General features: G+C 43.0%; 1 protein-coding gene across 2 annotated transcripts in view; it reads left to right on the forward strand.

Annotated features, from left to right (window-relative positions):
• Positions 1–4,010: 4,010 nt before the first annotated feature.
• The window catches only part of asip1 (agouti signaling protein 1), an 82,257-nt gene continuing 62,036 nt past the window's right edge, over positions 4,011–24,231 (forward strand). For both annotated transcript variants that reach the window (XR_013500317.1, XM_078236896.1), the window contains exon 1: positions 4,011–4,055. The gene's annotated coding sequence lies outside the window, so the exon portion shown is untranslated. The remainder of the gene's footprint in view (positions 4,056–24,231) is intronic.

Raw genomic sequence — 24,231 nt, forward strand, 5'->3', positions numbered from 1 at the left:
AACAGCTCCTTTCAAATCTGTGATCTCTACCACACACCATCCTGACTTGGAACTATGGCCGCGATTCTCCCAAAAGTGCTGAATTGGCAGGAAAACTGTTCCAGATTCTGATTGTTTTGTCAGTTCAACTTCTCACCTGAATCTCCACACTTTGTGCACTGCAGAGGTCCCAGTTGTGAATCTCATTAAAAACCCAGGGGGGCGGGGTCTATTCGCGCCAGAGTCTGACAGCTCCAGAACTCTGTGCATGCACAGTGGTCCTCATTTGTCAGTCTCCGTTTGCTGGCCAGCTCAATCATTGGCCAGTCCGGGATCCCCGCAGTGCTGCCCCTCCAGCTCCCACCCCCACCCTAGGCCCGATCACGGCCCCATAACAATTCCCGGGCCAGCCCTGACCTCCCCCGCCCCGGAGCACCCCGATGTCCAGCCCATCCAGCAGTGGCGATCCCCCCACACTCTCACTCCAGCTGACCCTCCCCCCGCTGACCCCCCCCCCCCCCCGGAGTCAGATCCCCCCTCCGGGAGGCAGGTCCCCCGGGCAGACCAACCCCCCAGCTCGCCCCAATCGCTGCCCTCCCTTATTCCAGACCGAGCCTATCTGTAGACTGGCAGCGGGACCCCCCACCTGCACCGATTGCCCCATAGACCCCACCCCATAGACCCCACCCCATGGACCCCGTCCACACCCCGATGCCCAATGGGCAGTGCCAAGGTGCCCCCTGGGCATGGGCACCCTGGCAGTGCCAGCCTGTGCCCCCTGGCACTGCCCAAGGGGCAAATTGCCCATTCCAAGGGGGCACCATCCCCCACCGCCTGACCCCCTGGGGGGGGGGGGGGCCGATTGCCCCCTTTCATTCCGACGGGGTCTCTCGCTAGTTCCCCGAATGTGGGGAGCTACTCTAAACCACGTCAGAATGAAGTACTCCTGGCGGCGTGGGAGATTCAATTGGGAACGGTAAGTTCCCGAAAATTACATTTAAAAGACATTTAAAACATATTAAAAACAGATTCAAATTACTTCCCTGCCTTCCTGCCGGTTTCGAGCGTGGTCTGACCGGCGACTGATCGCCGGCTCTGGGAGATGCGCATGCATTCCCGGTGCATGTGCAAATCCCGGAACAAGGCTGGCGATGAGTATCTCCCAACCCAGAAACGTTGCGGGTCACGATGGGAGTATCGCAGCCTATATTGCTGTTCTTTTACTGTTATTGGATCAAAATCCTGGAACTTCCTAACAGCACTGTGGGTGTACCTGCACCACATAGACTGCAGCAGTTTAAAACGGTAGCTTGCCAGCATCTTCTCAAGGACAATTTGGGATGGGCAACAAATGCTGGTCCAGCCAGCCGTGCTCACACCCTGTGAAAATAATTGAAAAAAATCACACTATACAGAGCTCTGGTTACAAGTTCTATATTGCACATTACACTCTGTGTAAGTATTACTACATTATCTATTACATGAAGTATGTTGCATTAGTGAGTAAAATAAACATTAAGTGACAATATATACCAAATGACAAAGCATAATGAATACAATATACATTACATTATTCATTTTACATTAGATTGAATAAAACAAATACTGTGTAAAACAAAAACTGCTGCAAACTGAGTAAGCAGCTCAATTTCAAACCATAACATATGCAATAAAAACTGTATCATATTCAGTGCAATAGATGTCTTTTATTCACTACCCTCAGTGTAATAAACATCATATTACACTGAATAGATAATTGCAATGAATACTAGACTATATTGGATACTAACACTACTGCTAGCAATTTTCATCTTATTTCCATTCACATTTTACGAATTCCTTAAACCTAAGAACCTCAATACGTTTCAGTGGCTACATATAAATTCTACTGGTAGGATTAGTATTGAATAATATTTTGTCAATTATTTTTTCCTCTTGGTTGAGTTTCGCCAGTGACTGCCCTATTCTTCTATTTTCCCTTCACTCTATCAAAATCGGTAACGTTTTGATTTAAAATAAATTATTTGAGTTTATAACTCCTCAAATAGATTTAATCTTCCCCCAGGGCTCAAATATTAACACTCTATTTTCAAGTGTGCCCAGCATTGGGTATCTTTTCTTCGGAAATAATCCGATTGAATATTTTTTTTTAAATGTAGCTATAAACAAAAAAATGAAATGAATCATCGTCATCCAAACTTACAGTTTTGGTGATTTCAAAGTTGGAAAGCTTCTTTCCAATCCATTCGAATGTATAACCCTTTTATAGACGTGAATACCGTGTTAGATTTAAAATGCCGGGAAGTTTTCGTTTGTAATGGTTTTAATTGTGAATTTATTTAGTAGTTCTTAACATCGCAAAACAGCAGAGATTAGCAGAAATAAACAATTGATAGCCGAGGTTTGCAGGGTTGTATATTAATATGTAATGAAGTTCAAATTCGGAACGGTTTTCATCCCATTTAGGAAACGGGCACCCTGGGACTACACTTGAGGAAAATTTAAAACGAATATAAACTTGAAAAAATTCTATTTATACATAGCACACAGAAACACACATACGTGTTTCTAAAATACTACACGGTAAGTTTTCTGATAAAGTATATGGAGACTAAATACTGCAACTTCAAACACTTATTGTTCAGTCTGAAACTAATAAATAAAAACAAAAGACAGGCGGAAAAGTCAGTGATAAAACTTCCTTTTAATTGAAAGAAATGCATGAGACTGGACGGGGCTGAAAACAATCCAGCTGCGTTAAAATGAAACAAAACTCGAAGGTTCGTTTAAATTTAGTTTTATAATTTTAGTCAGGATTTTGAAAGGGTTTTTTTTCATTTTCAACGGGGAAAGCACTGATTGCCGCAGTGATTGGTAATATTCTTCATTATTTTCAAATACATGCATCTAAACAATTAAAAATCATATTTACATCCGATATATTTAGTTGAATATTAATAATTAGATGCGGTATTCGCAAACTTTTTGAGACTGTTTCTGCAGAAGAAACGATTGTTGCATTTTCTTGTTTGTCCAATAACAAATTGCCTTGGGCTGAATTCAAAGCTATTTTAATTCATCTCATTAATTCTCTACTCACAAACTTACTCTATTTTGCGATTAATTAGATACAAAGATGCGCGGCATTTTAATTTGTTTTTATTTTCCACTGGCAAATTATAGGACTGGAATCCAACATTACAAACAGTGAATGCAAGAGAGTGTTTGTTAAATTTAATCTTTGTTTCAAATATCTTGTCAAGTGAAAGTTCAGATGGCGCAAGTTCATGGCGCGACTCACTGCGTGTGTCCGTGAACTGGTTGTACATATGTCCAATTTGGTGAGCTATCCAGGTAAGTTAGAACGTATCACATTGAAGATAAATCCAGGTGAAGCACCAAGGTTCACCGTGTAAAGTAGGAGAGGACAAAAACAAACACATCTTGAATAACCCCTGAGTGATTACATAAACGTCTATCTGGGTGCTTCCATAAATTGCGTTCGCTGATGGGTTATAATAGATTGCACAAGTTTAATAAAAACAATGCCCTGCCAGCCCTTTAAATAAGCCACAATAATTAATTTAATTTACTATAATGGTCAGGTCTATAATTGGTCATTCATCCTTTTCAAACAGTGATCTCGTTAAAAAAAATCCTGTTAAGTCACTTTTTAAAAAGTTTCCATCTTCCTCTGATTGCTCACTTTTTTTTTAAAGAACTCGAATATGAACTCTAAACAAATTATTTTCTCTTTCAATGAATGGTTTCTTTTTTAAAAAGAAAAAACTTTCTCCTCTCTTTGACTCTTAACCTTCAACCAGCCAGTTCACAAATGTTTGCCTTCTGTTGACATGGGATGTGCCATTCTTTCTCCCCTCCCCCACCCCAGCCCAGGGGAGTGGGAGAAAGCAGGGGACGAAGGGAAACGATATACAGTACTGCCTCCAGGTTATTTTGAGACGGGGAGGGGGAAAGACAAAAATAGTGTTTATTTAAGTCGTTCGCAGATGGCTGAGCTGTAGATTTCCAGAACCCAGAACCAGCTTCCTTTGAGTAACGAAGCAGTCTGACGGGTAGGTGAACTTATTCAGTCATCATTCATCCCAAATCTCTATATGTGAGCAACTAATTCGGCCGGAGTTTTGTACAGACTGTGTACACATTTCTGAATGATTTGTGCTTTAAATTTTCTATTGGGGAGACTATTAGTGTGTGAATTAAATTCGACTAAATGTTTTTTTCCTAAAAATACACAACTTTCCTTTAAAAACAAATAGAAATATTTGTGATATCGGTGGTTCGAAAGAATGATTTAATTCCTATGTGAAGAATCTTCTGAAATTCAGTGGCTTTTACCGGTTTGCAGACATTCCAACCTTCGATTTGATGCACATTTCACGAAACGGAAACGTTAATGATTGCAAGGTTTATTTCGGGGGGTGGGGTGGGGTGCTATTGTCGTTTTGAGCGAACCCGTTCGGAGATGTGTTGGTTCGGAGAACCCAAACGCGTTGTGACTTTTTTTTCTGATAGTGGGGATCAGATATGCTCGAGCCTTTCAAAACACTTTCACAAGGAATTGGTTATTTTCGCGATGGGAAGGATGCGATTGAAGAGACATTCTGGTTGTGTTTATTCACGTTCATTATATAAACTCTTTCAATTCTGAGGTTTTAGGAAATAATTAAATCGGCGGCCTTCTCCGCCGGAGAGTAAAAAGGACTTAAAAAAACAAATGCGGGAAGGATTATGACAATGCGTAGCCGTAGGGGCGGGGTGGGGGGAACATAAACCGTGCAGGAAATTCTGCACACAGGACTGTCGGGGAAGTTTTCCGGACTGTAAAATAAAATGCAAATTCATTTCATAGAAAGGGAGGTTTCATTTTGGTCTGTAGTCCTGCAGTTCAATTACTTTGGTCGATTGATACTTTTTAGCCGTAACCCGTTAATTTTTCTTACAACTATCTTACAACTTACAACTAAACATGTTTTAAAAATATATAAACTTTGAATTCTACCTCCTTCAAATTTCGATCTGCCAAATGTTGTTTGTTAGGAAGGCCCAAGGTTACAACAATGGGTAAAAGTGCATTAAATATAAATTGTTCCTGAGTGCAAGTTTTTAGCAGCAACCGAATACAATGGACTTTCAAAAGAAACAATTATTTTGAGGGGCAATCTAGTTAGACGTGGAATAAATCTAGACCACTAGTTGTACCAATAGCAGAGTTCCAGGTCAGAATAGTCGGTCACTCTGAAGAGAAGATTGTTCATTCGGATTTGGTATTTGCTGTGGAGAATACGGCGAGGCAAACCATGCGCACGGGGATAAAATATAACCTGGGCCTGGATTTTCATGATGTGGAGATGCCGGCGTTGGACTGGGGTAAGCACAGTAAGAAGTCTCACAACACCAGGTTAAAGTCCAATAGGTTTATTTGGTAGCAAATACCATAAGCTTTCGGAGCGATGCCCCTTCGTCAGATGGAGTAGTTATCTGTTCTCCAACAGTACACAGACACAGAAATCAAGTTACAGAATACTAATTAGAATGCAAATCTCTACAGCCAGCCAGGTCTTTCAACCAGTGTCATTGTCAACGTTATAGACCTGACTTTCTTCTAAAGAGGTGCCAACCATCCTTCTCAACCCCCTTTTTACTTTCCCCATATCAAATGTTTAAATATAATTTCCCCTTTTTACCTTTTAAACCACTTTCTACCAGAAGCTGGTAGAATTACTCAATAGCCTGATTAATGTAACTCAAATGTCAAAATTGCGGCTTACGGAAAATCTTTACGCTATACTAATGAAACTGCATAATTAAACATCTTGTGGACTAAATAAAGCATTAAACTATAGTCTCTTGTATCTCTTTCGATGACTCAGTGGCACTATTCAAATAAGAGAGTCGTTCCGTTATCCTGGCAAGCATACACCCTCAAATAACACCGCCAAAAACAAATGAGCCTTGTTGTTTGTGGGATCTGACTGAACACAATGACTGCTGGTGTTACCTCAGTATCAACAGTGACTGAACAACTTGTATTTAGAGAGCGCCTTTAATACCGTAAAATGTCCCAAATGCTTCACGGAAGCGATTATCAAACACAATCTGATACCGAGACACGTAAAACATTGGGACAGATGGCCAAAAGCCTTACCAAAGAGATAGGCTTTAAAGAAAGAATGAGAGTTTGGGGAGCAGTTTCCAAAGTCTGGGCCCTGGCGAGTAATGGAGCGATTAAAATCCGGAATGCAGAGCTTTCGGGTAGCTGAGGGCTGGAGAAGATTACAGCTGAAGGGATATAAAACATTTTAAAGGGACCCTGGGATATATTTTTCATGGGTATATTTTGGGGCTAACACAAACATTTATTGTCGCTGAACTCGTTTCCATTATTCACACCTGCAACTCAGTGTATAACGACGGGTGGATTTTTTAAAATTCCCAGCCACTAAGGGTTATAGAAGTCCTGTTTAAAACGGGAACTGTAAAGGCTTTGTAAAAGATATACAATTTAGATGCACTGGCAATGAAATTGGGTAGACCTTTGAATGAATGAATCGAGCCTACAATATGACCAGAATAGTGTTGAACGTGGATTCTAGCTGGGAAAAATCTAGGGCGGTAAACGCAACACACTGCGGCTGCTGGAACCTGAAACTAAAAAAGATGCTGGAAAATCTGACGAAATCTGACGAAGGGTCATCTAGACTCGAAACGTTGGTTCTACTCTCTCTCCACAGATACTGTCAAAATCTAGGGCGGTTCAGACTGATGTGGAGATGCCGGCGTTGGACTGGGGTAAACACAGTAAGAAGTTTAACAACACCAGGTTAAAGTCCAACAGGTTTCTTTGGTAGCAAAAGCCTCGAAAGCTTGTGTGGCTTTTGCTACCAAATAAACCTGTTGGACTTTAACCTGGTGTTGTTAAACTTCTTACTGGGTTCAGACTGATTCATGGATGTGAAAGTAAGTTGACGGATCCATTTGTTAAGGCCCAATGGGTGAAATTATTTGTTACATGACAAACAGGCACTTTTCTTCATAGATAACAATCCAATAACAACATCACACTCTCGGAACGTTTCATGTATTACATGTCTGTGATTTGTTAGCGGATGATTAATTACAGGCAAAAGTCGGGAATTACCTTTTTGCAAAGAAACCGCCTTGATTTTACTTGGGGTATTCGCAAAAAAAAACACAAAATAATGCAATCGGCGTGTTAAGTTGCAACGCCAGATTAAATGATCTTTTAAAAAGCATAGTTACCCGGTATCTTTACTATCACTACTTCATATCGAGGAGTGCCTAAAATGGCAGTATAAAGGAACTCTCAGGTCATCTGCATAATGGAAAATGTGTCTTATGTTTAGTTCTTTTTCACATAACCTCTGTTGAAGATTTTGTAGGTTTATATTTTTGGAAATTAAGTTTCTAACTTTGCAACAGTTAAGCAAAAATGAAATGCCATCTCAGCATTTAAAGACACCACAGTATATTTGGCAATACCACGGAAATTATTCCAATTATATATGCATTCATAAAATACCACGCTGTTTTTTACTTCTCTCATGGGCTGGTCCGGCATTTATTGTCCATCCCTAATTGCCCTCGAGAAAGTGGTGGCTAGCTGCCTTCTTGAACCACAGCAGTCCATGTGGTGTTGGTATTTCCATGGTGCTGTTAAGGAGGATGTTCCAGGATTGGACCCAGCTAAGAAACGGTGCTATAGTTCCAAGCCAGAATGGTGTGTGGCTTGGAGGTTACCTTGGAATACAAATCTCTAACTATTTGTTTATGCCAATATGTATACACTAGTTACAGGTATACAGATCAAAAAATGATGTCCCTCTTTGGGGCAAAAAGTAAGAATGGGATGTGTCAATATTTGAACATTGTGGCTTCTGATAAAGAAAGTAACAATTAGTAGGAAGGCACTATTGGAAATAAGAAAACAAATATATTGGAGAATGTCAGGCAACTGAAGTGATGAGAATTTTGATGGTTAGAAACTCTCTCATCTTATAGGAAGGACGTGGTTTTAGTTTTAAGTGGGTATCTGGGTTGAATTTGGATAGAATTTAAGATGTCTTTAGTCAAGAGTGCACAATTCTGCTCACACTGAAGATCGCTTTTTGTTTTGGTAACATCTTCCGCCTCCTAACACCATGTAGCTCTCAATACAGCAATATCCCTGAACATATGTCTTATTGTATAAACATGCTTCCTTATTGCTGCCCATTAATAATTCACTTTGCTTCCCACTTCCTTAGAAAATCCTGACTCATCAGGGCACTGATTCCATTGGAACCAGGTCCACCTCAATGTACCTACAATAATCTACAAATCAGAGTTCAAGTTGTGGGCATTAAGTCAGTTATTTGGCCATGAAAATGCCTCCCTCAGGTTTACCAGATTTTAACCAGGAGAGGAGGTGGGGTTGAGGGGCGGGGGGGGGGGGGGGGGGGGGTGGAGGGGGAGGTACTGGTGCCAATAACAGTTATGGTCTGTGATGTCCGCACTCATTTTGAGGTTGTTGGAGAGTGAGCAGCAGTGGGAATGTTGGCTGATGTTCTTTTCTTTCATTGTCACTGTGTTAGCAGCTGTGATCAGACGACTCATCAGAAATCTTGGACCCTTCTGGCCTCTTTGCCTCACTTCTGTACAAAGCAATGCATTGGTCATTTGGGCCATCAATGGGGCTAACTAACCCCTGTATGGTTAACTGTTGAAGTTTGGGAATTACAATTATGTAACAATTGGCAGCACGGTGGCACAGTGGTTAGCACTGCTGTCTCAGAGCACCAGAACCTGAGTTCAATTCCTGGCTTGGGTCAGTGTCTATGTGGAGTCTGCACATTCTCCCCGTGTCTGTGTGGGTTTCCTCCAGGTGCTCCGGTTTCCTCCCGCAGTCCGAAAGACGTGCTGGTTAGGCGTATTGATCATGCTAAATTCTCCCTGTGTACCCGAACAGGTGCTGGAGTGTGGCGACTAGAGGATTTTTACAGTAACTTCATTGCAGTGTTAATGTAAGCCTACTTGTGACACCTTAAATAAAGGATTTTAAAAAATCTTTGTGGGAGAGAATTGCCTAAGAAAGCCCCAGCTATAGATGAACAACCTCAATAGGTGACACTACGTACTGCAGATATAAAAACTGTGGAAAACGTTATGTTGTAAACATGTTTGCAACACTTAACTGTGAACTTTAACTCTTTATGGAACATTTCAATGCATGAATATTACTCCGATATTCCAGGGGACTCTCCAAGAACAACTGACTCACTCCTGGACATGTAAGAAAATGTTCTGAAAAAGGTCACAGACCTGAAAGGTTAACTCAGTTTCTTCACATACGTTGCCAGAGCTGCTTAGTATTTCCAGCAACTTTCTGCTTTTATTTGATTTATAGCATCTGCAGTATTTCGCCTTTGTGTTAGAAAAAGCTTATTGTCTGGGAGATGAGTTATACAGCACAAAAGAAGCCCTTCAGCCCATCGTGTCTGCCATAGCTCTCTGTCTTTCTCTGTCATAGAATGGAGAAGGATAAATAAAACTATCACTGCCAGATTGAGTAATACTCAAGAACTTTTCTCTGCTATTCTCCCTGAACTTCAAATGCACGGTGCTACATGCTCTTAAAATGCCCTACATTCGCAGTGGGCTGAAACTGGCACTCATTGCACCATCTCCTGCTCTAACTTATTCTCTCCAGGACCAGGACATCTTACCTCCACCAGGCTTACCTCCTTACTTGAATCTTAACCTGATAGCACCATTCTCTCCAACACAGATGGTTGCAGTTTCATCCAGGAATCAAGACAGATACTTCAGTGCAGTACAGATGCAGTGCATTTTTGTTGAAAGTCCTCTATTTTGGATCAGATATTACCCTCAGACACATTTTCGAGAAAGTTTTGGAAGTTCTCAGGGTACTCTAGCAGAATTCACCCTTAACCAGCATCACTGAAGCAGATTAGTCATTCAGTTCAGTTTTGACTGTGGGATCTTACTTGGCATAAGATGATTGCACTTTTGCCTGAAAAACAGCAATGATATTTCAAAAGTAAATAATTGGCCATGAAGCTCTTTCAAACATCCTAAAGGTACGGAAGGCAGAATATAAATGCAAGTTCTTTCTGTTTTATAATGTGAAGGTTTTAAAAGCATAAGCTTGGTGTTGTCTGACCATAAGAACATAAGAACTAGGAACAGGAGTAGGCCATCTGGCCCCTCGAGCCTGCTCCACCATTCAATTCGATCATGGCTGATTTTTTCGGGGACTCAACTCCACTTACCCACCCACTCGCCATAACTCTTAATTTCTTTATTGTTCAAAAATCTATCTATCTTTGCCTTAAAAACATTCATCGAGGCAGCCTCAACTTCTTCACTGGGCAGGGAATTCCACAGATTCACAACCTTTCGGATGAAGAAGTTCCTCCTCAACTCAGTCTTAAATCTGCTTCCCCTTTATTTTGAGGCTATGCCCCCTAGTTCTAGTTTCACCCGCCAGTGGAAATAACCTCCCTGCATCTATCGTATCTATTCCCTTCATAATTTTCAATGTTTCTATAAGATCCCCCCTCATTCTACTAAGTTCCAATGAGGATAGTCCCAGTCTCTCCACATAAGCCAACCCTCTCAACTCCAGAATCAACCTAGTGAATCTCTTCTGCACCCCCTCCAGTGCCAGTATATCCTTTCTCAAGTAAGGAGACCAAAACTGTGCACAGTACTCCAGGTGTGGCCTCACCAGCACCTTATTCAGCTGGATTTGTTACATCCATCCTATTCTCTTTGAAACATAACCCTGCAGACCAGGCTTACACCTTCAATGAGGCTTTTCAGTAAATTTTTCTGAGAGTCTAGATGCTTTCTATTAACATTAAAATGGCTTTTCCAATTTGCTAACAAAATGGAAAAGGAAAGTAATGAGAATAACCAGGGAAGTATAAAACATTGGTTGACCTTAATTCAATATTGTGTCCAGTTTTGGGCACAATACTTCAGGAAGGATATTCGAGACAATATAAAAAGATTAACAAGAATGGTTCCGGGGATGAGGAACTATGGTTTAACGGACAGATTGGAAAAATTGAAGCTTTCTCCTAGGCGGAGAGCAGGTTGAGAAGAAGCTTGATAGCTGTGTCCAAACTCATGGGGGGCCTGGACAGAGTAGATAGGGAGTAACTGCCTCCATTGATAGAAAAATTGAGAACCAAGGGATAAAAGCAAAATACGGCAGATGCTGGAATCTGAAATAAAAACAGAAAATACTGGTAAATCTCAGCAAGCCTGGCAGCATCTATGGAGAGAGAATAGAGCCAACGTTTCGAGTCTCAATGACCCTTCGTCAGATCTAAGAGCAAAGAAAATCAGCAAAGATTTATGCTATGAGAGTGGGGGTGGGGCGGGCTCTGTAATTGGACAAAGGGAATGTAAATGAGGATTAAGAAGTCTGAGAAAGGTGCTAAAAGTGTCCATTATGTGATCAGAATGTGTGAATGGCAGAACAGAGGTACAGATGGTTAAGGGGCTGCCTGAAGAATGTGGCAGTTACGCTCTGAAAGGGCGGGAGCGGGGACGGGGACGGGGTGGGGGGTGGGGTGGAGGGGGGTGGGGGGTAGGTGAGAAGGAGAGCTGGAATGGAGAAGTGGAAAAATGGAATAGAAGGATGATAAAAATTGATGAATGAGATGAAAAGAAGAAACAAAATGAAATTTAAATAAATGGAAATGGGGTGAAGGTGGAGGAGAGAGTTCATGCTCTAAAGTTGTTGAAAATGTTCAGTCCAGAAAGCTGTAAGATGCCCAATCGGAAGATGAGATGCTATTCCTCCAGTCTGCGTAGGGCTTTGCTGGAACATTGCAAAAGGCCAAGGGTGGGCATGTGGACAGGAGAGCAGGGTGGTGTGTTGAAATGGCAAGTGACAGGAAGGTCTAGGTCCTGCATGCGGATGGACTGAAGGTTTTCTGCAGAGCAGTCACCCAGTCAGCGTTTAGTCTCTCCGATATAGAGTAGACTGCATTAGGAGCAGCGAATGCAATAGACCAGATTGAAGGAGGTACATGTGAAGCGCTGCTTCACCTGAAAGGGGTGTTTAAGACCTGGGACGGTGAGCAGGGAGGAGGTAAAGGGACAGGTGTTGCACCTTCTACGATTGCATGGGAAGGCTCTGCGTACAGGGGTGAGGTGTTGGGTGCGATGGAGGAGTGAAACAGGGTGTCCCAGAGGGAACAATCCCTGTGGAATGCTGACAGTGGGAGTGATGGGAAGATGTGTTGGGTAGTGGCATCATGCTGGAGTTGGCGGAAATGGCGGAGGATGATCCTTTGAATGTGGAGGCTGGTGGGGTGAAAAGTGAGGACAAGGGGGACCCTCTCCTGGTTCTGGGAGGGGGGGAGGGGATGAGAGCAGTGGCCTGGGGGATGGGTTGGACATGGTTGAGAGCCCTGTCAACCACAGTGGGTGGAAAACCTCGATTGATGAATAAGAAAGACATATCGGCAGCGCTCTTTTGGAAAGTATCATCATCAGAACAGATGCGGCGGAGGTGAAGGAACTGAGAGGGGTGTTTGAAAGCAGCAGTGCTGGTAAGAGATTAATTGGATTAATTGAATTGTTTATTTATTTAATTAGTCAGCTAGTGTGTGTATTTTTTTGGCCTTTACTTTAACAGCAGTTTTTCAAGTTTAAAGTGAAAACTAGAAGTGGGCAGCAAAGGAGTCTGGGAAGGGTTTTTTAAGCGCGTGAAGTATAAAAGGTAGGCTGCAGTATACAGCGGGCAGCGTCGGGAGCGGGCAGTGGAGTGTGTGGGAAGCAGAGTGTGAGCTATAAGACTTTGGCTCACAGGGTTTAGGCAGAAAGGGCGAGCAGGGGTGAGTTGAATTCATTTTTGCACTTTCTACCTGGTACTGGCAAGGTATCTCGAGGGGATGGGTGTGCAGGCAGTGCAATGTTCCTCTTGCACTATGTTTGAGGTGAGGGACGACGACAGTGTCCCTACTGATTACACCTGTGGGAAGTGCACCCATCTGCAGCTCCTCCAAAACCGTGTTAGGGAACTGGAGCTGGAGTTGGAGGAACTTAGGATCATCAGGGACGCAGAGATGGCCATAGACACAAGCTTTAGGAATACAGTTACTCCGAGGATTGAAAACAGATGGGTGACGGTGAGAGGGGCTGGGAGGAAGCAGTCCGTGCAGGGATCCCCGGTGGTCGTTCCCCTTAGCAACAAGTATTCCGCTTTGGATACGGTTGAGGGGGATGACATACCAGTGGGGAGCCGCAGTGAGAGGATCTCCAGCACTGTGTCCGTCTCTGTGGCTCGGGAGGGAAAGGGGGAGAGCGGGAGGGCGATAGTTATTGGGGACTCGTTAGTTAGAGGGATAGATAGGAGGTTCTGTGGCAGCAAAAGAGACTCATGGATGGTATGTTGCCTACCGGATGCCAAGGTCCGTGATGTCTCAGACCGTGTTTTCCAGATTCTGAAGGGGGAGGGGAAACAGTCACAAGTCGTGGTGCACATTGGTACCAATGACATAGGTAAGAGAAGGGACGGGGATTTAAAGCAGGAATTTCTGGAGCTGGGCTGGAAGCTGAGAGCCAAGACGAAACATGTGGTCATCTCTGGTACGTTGCCGGTACCACGTGATAGCGAGTTGAGGAACAGGGAGAGAGTGCAGTTAAATATGTGGTTGCAGGGATGGTGTAGGAGGGAGGGTTTCAGATACGTGGATAATTGGAACACGTTCTGGGGAAGGTGGGACCTGTACAAACAGGACGGGGTGCACCTGAACCAGAGGGGCACCAATATCCTCGGAGGGAAATTTGTTACGGCTCTTCAGGGGGGTTTAAACTAATTTGTCAGGGGAGTGGGAAAGGGAGTTGTAGTCCAGAAGTCAGTGAGGGTGGTGAGGTATTGGGGAAGGTATCAGGGTCAAGGGTGGGTACTGGTAGACAGGAAGGTGGGTTGAAGTGTGTCTACTTCAATGCAAGGAGCATCCGGAACAAGGTAGATGAACTTGGGGCGTGGATTGGTACTTGGGACTACGATGTTGTGGCCATTACGGAGACGTGGGTAGAACAAGGACAGGAATGGTTGTTGGACGTTCCGGGGTATAGATGTTTCACTAAGTGTAGGGAAGCTGGTAAAAGAGGTGGAGGAGTGGCATTGTTAATCAAGGATAGTTTAACGGCTGCGGAAAGGCACTTCGTGGGGGATCTGCACACTGAGGTAATATGGGCTGAAGTTAGAAATAGGAAAGGAGCGGTCACGTTGCTAGGAGTTTACTATAGGCCCCCAAATAGTAATAGAGATGTGGAGGAAGAAATTGCTAAGCAGATTATGGATATGTGTGGGGGTCACAGGGTAGTTGTCATGGGGGACTTTAACTTTCCAAATATTGATTGGAACCTTTGTAGGTCAAATAGTTTGGATGGGGCAGTTTTTGTGCAGTGTGTGCGGGAGGGTTTCCTGACACAATATGTGGATGGGCCGACTAGAGGTGAGGCCACATTGGATTTGGTACTGGGAAATGAACCGGGCCAAGTGTTAGATTTGGTTGTGGGAGAGCAATTTGGAGATAGTGACCACAATTCGGTGTCTTTTGTTATTGCAATGGAGAGGGATAGGGCCGTACGGCAGGGCAAGGTTTACAATTGGGGGAGGGGTAATTATGATGCGATTAGGCAAGAATTAGGGGGCATAAGTTGGGAACCATGGTTCACAAAAGAGGTGGAATGTCTTGTGAAAAGGAAGAGGGAAGCTTATGTAGGGATGAGGAAACAAGGTTCAGATGGCTTGATTGAGGGTTACAAGTTAGCAAGGAATGAGCTGAAAAAGGGGCTTAGGAGAGCTAGGAGGGGACATGAGAAGTCCTTGGCGGGTCGGATCAAGGAAAACCCCAAGGCTTTTTACTCTTATGTGAGGAATAAAAGAATGACCAGGGTGAGGTTAGGGCCGGTCAAGGACAGTAGTGGGAACTTGTGTATGGAGTCAGTAGAGATAGGCGAGGTGATGAATGAATACTTTTCTTCAGTGTTCACCAAGGAGAGGGGCCATGTTTTTGAGGAAGAGAAGGTGTTACAGGCTAATAGGCTGGAGGAAATAGATGTTCGGAGGGAGGATGTCTTGGCAGTTTTGAATAAACTGAAGGTCGATAAGTCCCCTGGGCCTGATGAAATGTATCCTAGGATTCTTTGGGAGGCAAGGGATGAGATTGCAGAGCCTTTGGCGTTGATCTTTGGGTCCTCGCTGTCCACGGGGATGGTGCCAGAGGACTGGAGAATGGCGAATGTTGTTCCTCTGTTTAAGAAAGGGAATAGAAATGACCCTGGTAATTATAGACCGGTTAGTCTTACTTCGGTGGTTGGTAAATTGATGGAAAGGGTCCTTAGGGATGGGATTTACGACCATTTAGAAAGATGCGGATTAATCCGAGATAGTCAGCACGGATTCGTGAAGGGCAAGTCGTGCCTCACAAATTTGATAGAATTTTTTGAGGAGGTAACTAAGTGTGTTGATGAAGGTAGGGCAGTTGATGTCATATACATGGATTTTAGTAAGGCGTTTGATAAGGTCCCCCATGGTCGGCTTATGATGAAAGTGAGGAGGTGTGGGATAGAGGGAAAGTTGGCCGATTGGATAGGTAACTGGCTGTCTGACCGAAGACAGAGGGTGGTGGTCGATGGAAAATTTTCGGATTGGAGGCAGGTTGCTAGTGGTGTGCCGCAGGGATCAGTGCTTGGTCCTCTGCTCTTTGTGATTTTTATTAATGACTTAGAGGAGGGGGCTGAAGGGTGGATCAGTAAATTTGCTGATGACACCAAGATTGGTGGAGTAGTGGATGAGGTGGAGGGCTGTTGTAGGCTGCAAAGAGACATAGATAGGATGCAAAGCTGGGCTGAAAAATGGCAAATGGAGTTTAACCCTGATAAATGTGAGGTGATTCATTTTGGTAGGACAAATTTAAATGTGGATTACAGGGTCAAAGATAGGGTTCTGAAGACTGTGGAGGAACAGAGAGATCTTGGGGTCCATATCCACAGATCTCTAAAGGTTGCCAGTCAAGTGGATAGAGCTGTGAAGAAGGCCTATAGTGTGTTAGCTTTTATTAACAGGGGGTTGGAGTTTAAGAGCCGTGGGGTTATGCTGCAACTGTACAGGACCTTGGTGAGACCACATTTGGAATATTGTGTGCAGTTCTGGTCACCTCACTATAGGAAGGATGTGGAAGCGCTGGAAGGAGTGCAGAGGAGATTTACCAGGATGCTGCCTGGTTTGGAGGGTAGGTCATATGAGGAAAGGTTGAGGGAGCTAGGGCTGTTCTCTCTGGAGCGGAGGAGGCTGAGGGGAGACTTAATAGAGGTGTATAAAATGATGAAGGGGATAGATAGAGTGAACGTTCAAAGACTATTTCCTCGGGTGGATGGAGCTATTACAAGGGGGCATAACTATAGGGTTCGTGGTGGGAGATACAGGACGGATATCAGAGGTAGGTTCTTTACGCAGAGAGTGGTTGGGGTGTGGAATGGACTGCCTGCAGTGATAGTGGAGTCAGACACTTTAGAAACATTTAAGCGGTTATTGGATAGGCACATGGAGCACACCAGGATGATAGGGAGTGGGATAGCTTGATCTTGGTTTCAGATAAAGCTCGGCACAACATCGTGGGCCGAAGGGCCTGTTCTGTGCTGTACTGTTCTATGTTCTATGTTCTATGAGAGAATGGGATGGAGTCCTGACAGGATGTGGGGTGTGAAGAGCTGTAGTCAAGGTAGTTATGGGAGTCTGTGGGCTTGTAATGGATACTAGTGGACAATTTATCACAGATATGGAGCCAGAGCGGTCATGGAAGGGAAATGAGGTGTCAGAGATGGACCATGTGAAGGTGATAGAGGAGTGGAAATTGGAAGCAAAATTGATCATTTTTTCCAGGTCCAGATGAGAGCATGAAGCAGCACTGAAATAGTTGTCAATGTACCAATAAAGGAGTTGTGGGAGGAAGCTGGAGTAGGACTGGAACAGGAAATGCTCCACATAATCCATAAAGAGACAGGCATAAGTGGGACCCATGTGGGTGCCCATAGTCACACTATGGTAGTTTGGAGGAAGTGAGACCAGTTAAAGGAAAAATTGTTGAGAACTGACACTGATTTAAGGACATTGTCAAAAGAAGCAACAGCAACATGAGGATTAGCTTTTTGCACAGCAAATGGTTAGGATTTGGAATGCACAGCCTGAGAGTGAAGAGGAGAAAGATTTAATTGTGGCTTTCCAAATGAATTGGATCATTATCTGTGGAGAAAACATTTGCAGGGCTATGGGGACTGTTGGGACTTGGAACTAAGTAGTTGCTCTTGCAGAGAGCTGGCACATATGATGGAATGAATAGCCTCTTGCTGTGCGATAGCCATTCTATGATTCAAATCCAGGCTGAGCATCGGGTGAATAATTTCAATTTTGCTTCTTTCTAAATTTACATTCACATATAAAGATAAGCTCAAAATCACTTGTGGACTAAATCTTAACCTGATACCAGTTCAATAACTTAAAATATATTTCTGAGATCAGCTTGAAAATTAAGCTCAAACTACTGTGGTGCCCACCTAAGTATATCATTTCTTAGCATAATTACTTAATGTAGAATTTGTCTGCTGGTTAATATGGTTGTGTGGAGAAAATGAGTTCCAAAGTTGCTCTGAGAGAAAAAAAATTCTCCTCATTTCTTAAGGGTGACCCATAATTTAAAAACAATGTCCCCTAGTTCTGGACTCACCCAGAAGAGGAAACATCCTTTCACCTCGATGGGAAGCACAGTGGTACCGTGGTTAGCACTGCTGCCTCGCAGTGCCAGGATGTTAGGGGGATTTTCTGGGGGCTTCCCTCTGGGAGTGCTGCATTGAGTCAAATTCAGCTAATACAAAACTTGCAAGAGACAGTATGCAGATTAAGACGTTCTTTATTTGACCAATACGCATTGAGAGTGAGATGCCAGATGGATTCCAACTTCTCTCTAAAATTACATCACATGAACACATCTGATATACTATTTTCGAAGATTCGTATACCTCACCCAAACTGTCATATAAACTGGATGGTCCAATTACATTCATACGCACTATTTACCTTGGCATTCTATCCCTTAGCATAATTAGGAACTCATTAGTTAACTGGACCTGGACATCTTTTCCCCCGCTGTTTAGCAACCTCACCTTCGCATGTCCAACTGGTTCAAGGTTCGCTCTCGCCATCTGCATACTATGAGAACTAAAAGTGAGTCAGGGAGCCATCCTGTCTAACTAGCTATACCTTAACATCACAGCCCCCACAGGGAGGCCAAGAGTGAGGGGTGGAATGTTCCTATCATTTTAATTAGCAATTGAATTCTTCTATTCATTCCATTATCTTGTACCTCACAACTGCAAGTTCTTCCAAAGCCTTTCACCGATTAAGTTCTATACTTCATTGTTTCAGAGAATGTGGCCTGTCTGGTTCTACTTTGTCCCATTATGCCCGCCCTTGTAAAGCTTACAAGACATTCAAAACTACATTTTAAAATGACAATATTTGTTAAAAATTCACTACTATTGATTATAATGTGCTTAATCGACAATACCATCGTATAATAATGTAAGAGGCACATTGTGATACCTTTGGTATATATAAGACACACTATGGTCCCTATTTTAAATTAGTCTACTTTGTTTTAAAAGTCTCAGAAAGCAGGGGTTTCGGCACACCCGCTACACAGGGACCCGGGTTTGATTGCCGGCTTCGGTCATTGTGCAGATTCTGCACTTTCTCCCCGTGTTTGCGTGGGTTTCTTCCGGGTGCTCTGGTTTCCTCCCACAGTCCGAGAGATGGGCTGGTTAGGTGCATTGGCCGTGCTAAATTCTCCCTCAGTGTACCTGAATAGGCAACGGAATGTGGCTAATTTCACAGTAACTTCATTGCAGTGTTAATGTAAGCCGACCTGTGACACGAATAAATAAACTTAAATTTGTCAATACTGTTCAGGATCTTATATACAATCAAGGCACCCCTCACTCTTCTAAACTCTAGTGGAAACAAGTCTAGCCTTTCCAACCGATCCTCATAAGATAACCTGCTCGTTCCAGGTACCAATCTCGTAAAACTCCTCTGAAACACCTCCAATGCTTCCTTAAATAAGGAGACCAAAACTTTACACAGTATTTTAGATGCGGTCTCACCAATGTGCTGTATAACTGAGGCATAGCATTCTTACTTTTATGTTAAATTCCTCATAATAAAATATAGCATTCCATTAGCCTTCTTAATTGCATGCTGCACCTGCATACGAACTGTTTATGATTCATGTACGAGAACACCTAGATTCCTCTGCACCTTGCCATTGTTCAGTCATTCTTCATTTAAGTAATATCCTGCCTTTTTATTCTTCCTGGCAAAGTGGACAATTTCATACTTTCCCACATTATGCTCCTTCCACCAGATTTTTGCACACCCAACCTTTCTATATCCATCTACAAACTCTGTATATCTTCTTCATAATGTGCTTTCTTACCTAACTTTGTTTTGGCTACACACTTGGCTACCATGTCTTCATCTCCCTCATCTAAGTCATTGATGTAAATTGTAAAATGTTGAGGCTCCAGGACTCCACTCATCAAAACCTGCCAATCCGACAAATACCCATTTATGGATACTTTCCTTTTTTGCCAGCCAGCCAATCTTCAATGCAGGCTAATATGTTACCCACTATACCATAAGCTTTTATTTTTTGCAATAATCTTTAATGTGGTATTGTTGTGGGAAAAGTCACCACTCGGAGATCAGATTTGAGATTCAACATGTAGTTTATTAAATCGAAGCTTCGGAAGAAACCCTGGGCAGCCCCGCAGTGCTCGCAGGTAGTTTCTTAATCTTGCTTGGCGGCAAGCGCGCTTTTATACATTAAAACATCGGTAGTTTTGCATCAAGCCATAGGCGGTTACATACTTTGGCCAATTGGGCCCCTTGACAATAGCTAGTTATCAATAACTCCCAATCACATTTCGTTGAAACAAGGCTCATACCTAACTCTTTCAGTTCCTCTTTCAGGCCATCAGCCTCTGAGCTACCTGACTATTCCTGTCCTTTGCTGTCTGACTATTCCTGCTTGCTTTGCATTTTTACACTAAAATGAGACATGGCTCACCCCAGCTTGTCACTGAGTCAGGGCTCGAGTGTTTGTGGTTAACCACAGTTACATACACAGCCTTTCTTGTAGGCACAGGTTTGAATTCACAATAATGGCTTAAAAGTTTTGAATTCACAATAATGGCTTAAACAGTCTCGATTTTAAGTTTACTCCAACAGTATTTTATCAAATGCTTTCTGAAAATCCAAGCACAGTACGCTTACAGGTTCCCCTCTATGCTACTCCTTCAAAAAAAACTAGTAAATTGGTTAAACATGCTTTCTCTTTCATAAAATCACACTGATTCTTCCCAGTTACCTTGAACTTGTCTAAGTGCCCAGCTATTACTTCTTTCATGATCGATTCTAACACCTTCCCATGACAGATGTCAAGCTAACTGGCCTTTAACTTCCTGCTTTCTGCTTCCTCCCTTCTTGAATAGAGAGGTTATATTTGCTTCTTTCTGGTCTGATGGAACCTTTCCAGAATCTAATAAATTTTGGAAAATTAATACTAACTCATCTGCTATCTCATTAGCTACCTCTTTTAAACCCTAGGATGAAATCTACCAGGACGTGGAGCTTTGTCAGCCCACAGCTCCATCAGTTTGCTCAGTACTGCTTCCCTAATGATTGTAACTTCACCAAGTTCCCCTCTCCCCTCCACCTTCCAATTTACAGCTATTACTGATGTTACTTTTCCAGTTGATGTTATAACTGAATGAGAAGATCTCAAAATGGAACCCTGGCTCAAAAGACCATAACTTCTACCTTTTTTAATAAAACATGGAGGAACAGAGTCACTGGTTTTCCCTCCGTTGCTTCGATCAAGGTTTCGCTTTCAGGTTTTACACCTCTCCCTTCCGGTTTCCTTTGTCTTAAAGACTTCTACATATACTTCGAGGTCCAGCCACTGATTGCCACAATTCTTTCAAATAATGTCATCCAAACTGTAATAATTTCTCACAAACCTTCGCAATCCAATGCCTTTTCAACTCTCTATTACTTTACTGAACAGTAATCTGTTCTGGTTCCCAGATTCCTCTGTTCTGTTAACTCTAAACTTCTTGGAACCTTATCTTCATTTCTCTAGTTTCCTGGTGAGCTATACTTTAGATTTCTGGCTTCTGGCAAGGCTGAGGTGTTCCCTTTTTAGCCTTTTAAATCCAACTGCTTCTAGAAGAGCTGTTAGCTCTGCTTTTTCTTTCACTACCTATCTCCAACTGCAATCAAATTAGTTAAACTAAAACTTAAAAGCTTCTCTATCTTACAAGGCCCCAGTTGCTAAGCAACCACCGCTGATTTATTTACTCTTCATGCCAGAGCCCTCTCTAAGCACAATAGAATCAAGTTGGAATTGAAACCAACCCCTACACATATAAATACCTTTGTCCAGCATGAATCTAATCTAATCTGATTTTACCCTTCCTAACATAGAAACATATCAAACCCACTTAAAACCATACCTTATTTCTAATGTTTACAAATATAAATCCCTTAAAATTACCTTTATTTTCCATACACTGGGATGTTTCCTGTATCCTCTATGGTGAATACAGAAGCAAAATATCTGTTTATCTCATCCGCCAATTCTTTATTATTTGCTATTAACTCCTCATTCTCCCTCTCTGGGGACCAACACTCACTTTACTCACTGTTTCCTGTTTAAATATATGTAGAAAGTCTTGCTATCTGTTTTTGTATTTCTAGCTAGCTTCCTCTCAAACTCTTATTTCTTTCTCATGATTAACCTTTTACTCATTCTTTGCTGTTCTTTATAGTCCGACAAAGCATCTGATCTGCCACTCATCTTTGCGCAGTTATATTTTGTCCTTAAATTTGATGCTTTCCTTAACTTCTTAGTTGAACATAGGTGGTAACTCCTCCCTTTAGAATTTTCTTTCGCACCAGGAATATACATATTCTGAGTTTTCTGAAATATCCCCTTAATATTTCCTAATATAAGTCCATATTTTACTTCAGGAGAGCTGCCTCACACACCATGTCCAACACTAGAGAATCTAACCATCATGCTTTAATTATTATGGCTGAATCCCTCACTATCAAATATCCTGAGATTACCATTGTCCAGAAACTGAACTAGATCAGCTATATAAATTCTGTGGCTGCAAGATTAGGTCAAAGGTTAGGAATTCTCTGACAAGTAACTTACATACTGTCTCCTCAAAGCCTGTCCACCATCTACAAGGCACAAGTCAGGAGTGTGATGGAATACTCTCCACTTGCCTGGATGATTGCAGATCTAACAACAAATAAGAAGCTTGACACCATCCAGATCCAAGCAGCCCGCTTGATTGGCACCACATCTACAAACATTCACTTCCTTCACCATTAATGTACAGTGGCAACAGTGTGGACTCTAATGTCCAGCATGCCATCAGTCTAGCCTGCTCTCACTTTTCTTCCTGTACTTCTCCTGCAGACAGGCAGAAGGATTAAGTGTCATCCCAATGGATGCATGAACACTTTAGGACCATACATGCCTATGTCAGCACCTGAGCTCTCCCCAGTAAGTGACGAACAAGCATGATGTCCTGCACTTGATGGAAGATTGACAGCAGGAAGTGGCTGCCATACATTCCGTGCACAAGTCCCACTTGCTGCTAAGCCCTGTAACCCAAATGCCATATCCCTCTGCACTCGCACACTTACGCTGCCTGATGCCATTATGAATGTCATTTGCAGTAATTAGGCAGTGCCACTTATCTTGGTGGAGTACAGTTCATCCTATTTTGACACTGCTGGCTGGGACTCCTGTGGGCCCCATGGGTGCTAACCTCCACCATGGCCTCTGCCTAGGTTGCTGTGATCAGATGGAAGGGCCTCCTGCTGCCAACTCTAGGAAACAGAACCTCAGAATCTGGTGAACTGGCGCAGCAACAATAATCTCTCCCTCAATGTCAACAAAACGAAGGAGATTGTCATCAACTTCAGGAAGCATAAATGAGAGCATGCCCTTGTCTACATCAACGGGGATAAAGTAGAAAGGGTCCACAGCTTCAAGTTTTTAGGTATCCAGATCACTAACAACCTGTCCTGGTCCCTCCATGCCGACACTTCAGTTAAGAAAGCCCACCAATGCCTCTACTTTCTCAGAAGACTAAGGAAATTTGGCATGTCAGCTACAACTCTCACCAACGTTTACAGATGCACCATAGAAAGCATTCTCTCTGGTTGTATCACAGCTTGGCATGGCTCCTACTCTGCCCAAGACTGCAAGAAACGACAAAAGGCTGTGAATGTAGCCCAATCCATCACGCAAACCAGCCTCCCATCTATTGACTCTGTCTACACTTCCCGCTGCCTCGGGAAAAGCAGCCAGCATAATTAAGGACCCCATGCACCCCATACATTCTCTTTTCCACCTTCTTCCTTCAGGAAAAAGATACAAAAGTCCAAGGTCACGTACCAATCGACTCAAGAACAGCTTCTTCCCTGCTGCTGTCAGACTTTTGAATGGACTTACCTTGCATTAAGTTGATCTATCTCTACACCCTACCTATAACTGTAACACTACATTCTGCACTCTGTCCTTTCCTTCTCTATGAACGGTATGCTTTGACTGTATAGCACGTGAGAAACAATACTTTTCACTGTATGTTAATACATGTGATAATAATAAATCAAATCAAATCAAGCCTTTCTTGGACAGCCTGAAAGCAACATGTAGGGAGGCATCACTAAACGGTGGGGCCACATGTTATCTTCTCTGAGACATTCTGGTTTAGGCAGAATCCTGAATGACAGCCAAACACTGATGATTCTGGCTTGTAATGAACAAGTGGCTATCTGGGTATTTTTTATATATGCCGCTAAGACCTTCAACTGTCTGAGGTATGGGCAGTGACAGCAACATCCTACCCACTCCCGCCACACGATTTGCTGTGCTTTTTGCACATTCACATGTACTGAGCTGAATGGTGCAAAATCACAGACAGCCAGCCATCCCACCCCCGAGTTGGAGTCTTTCTCATTTCCGCTCCAACGCCCAGCCTATGCTTCAGAATGAAAGATTCCACCCAATATCTGTACGCCCACATTTTGCAGCAGTA

Source organism: Mustelus asterias, chromosome 20, assembly GCF_964213995.1.
Source record: "Mustelus asterias chromosome 20, sMusAst1.hap1.1, whole genome shotgun sequence".
In the NCBI taxonomy this organism is placed as follows: domain Eukaryota; kingdom Metazoa; phylum Chordata; class Chondrichthyes; order Carcharhiniformes; family Triakidae; genus Mustelus; species Mustelus asterias.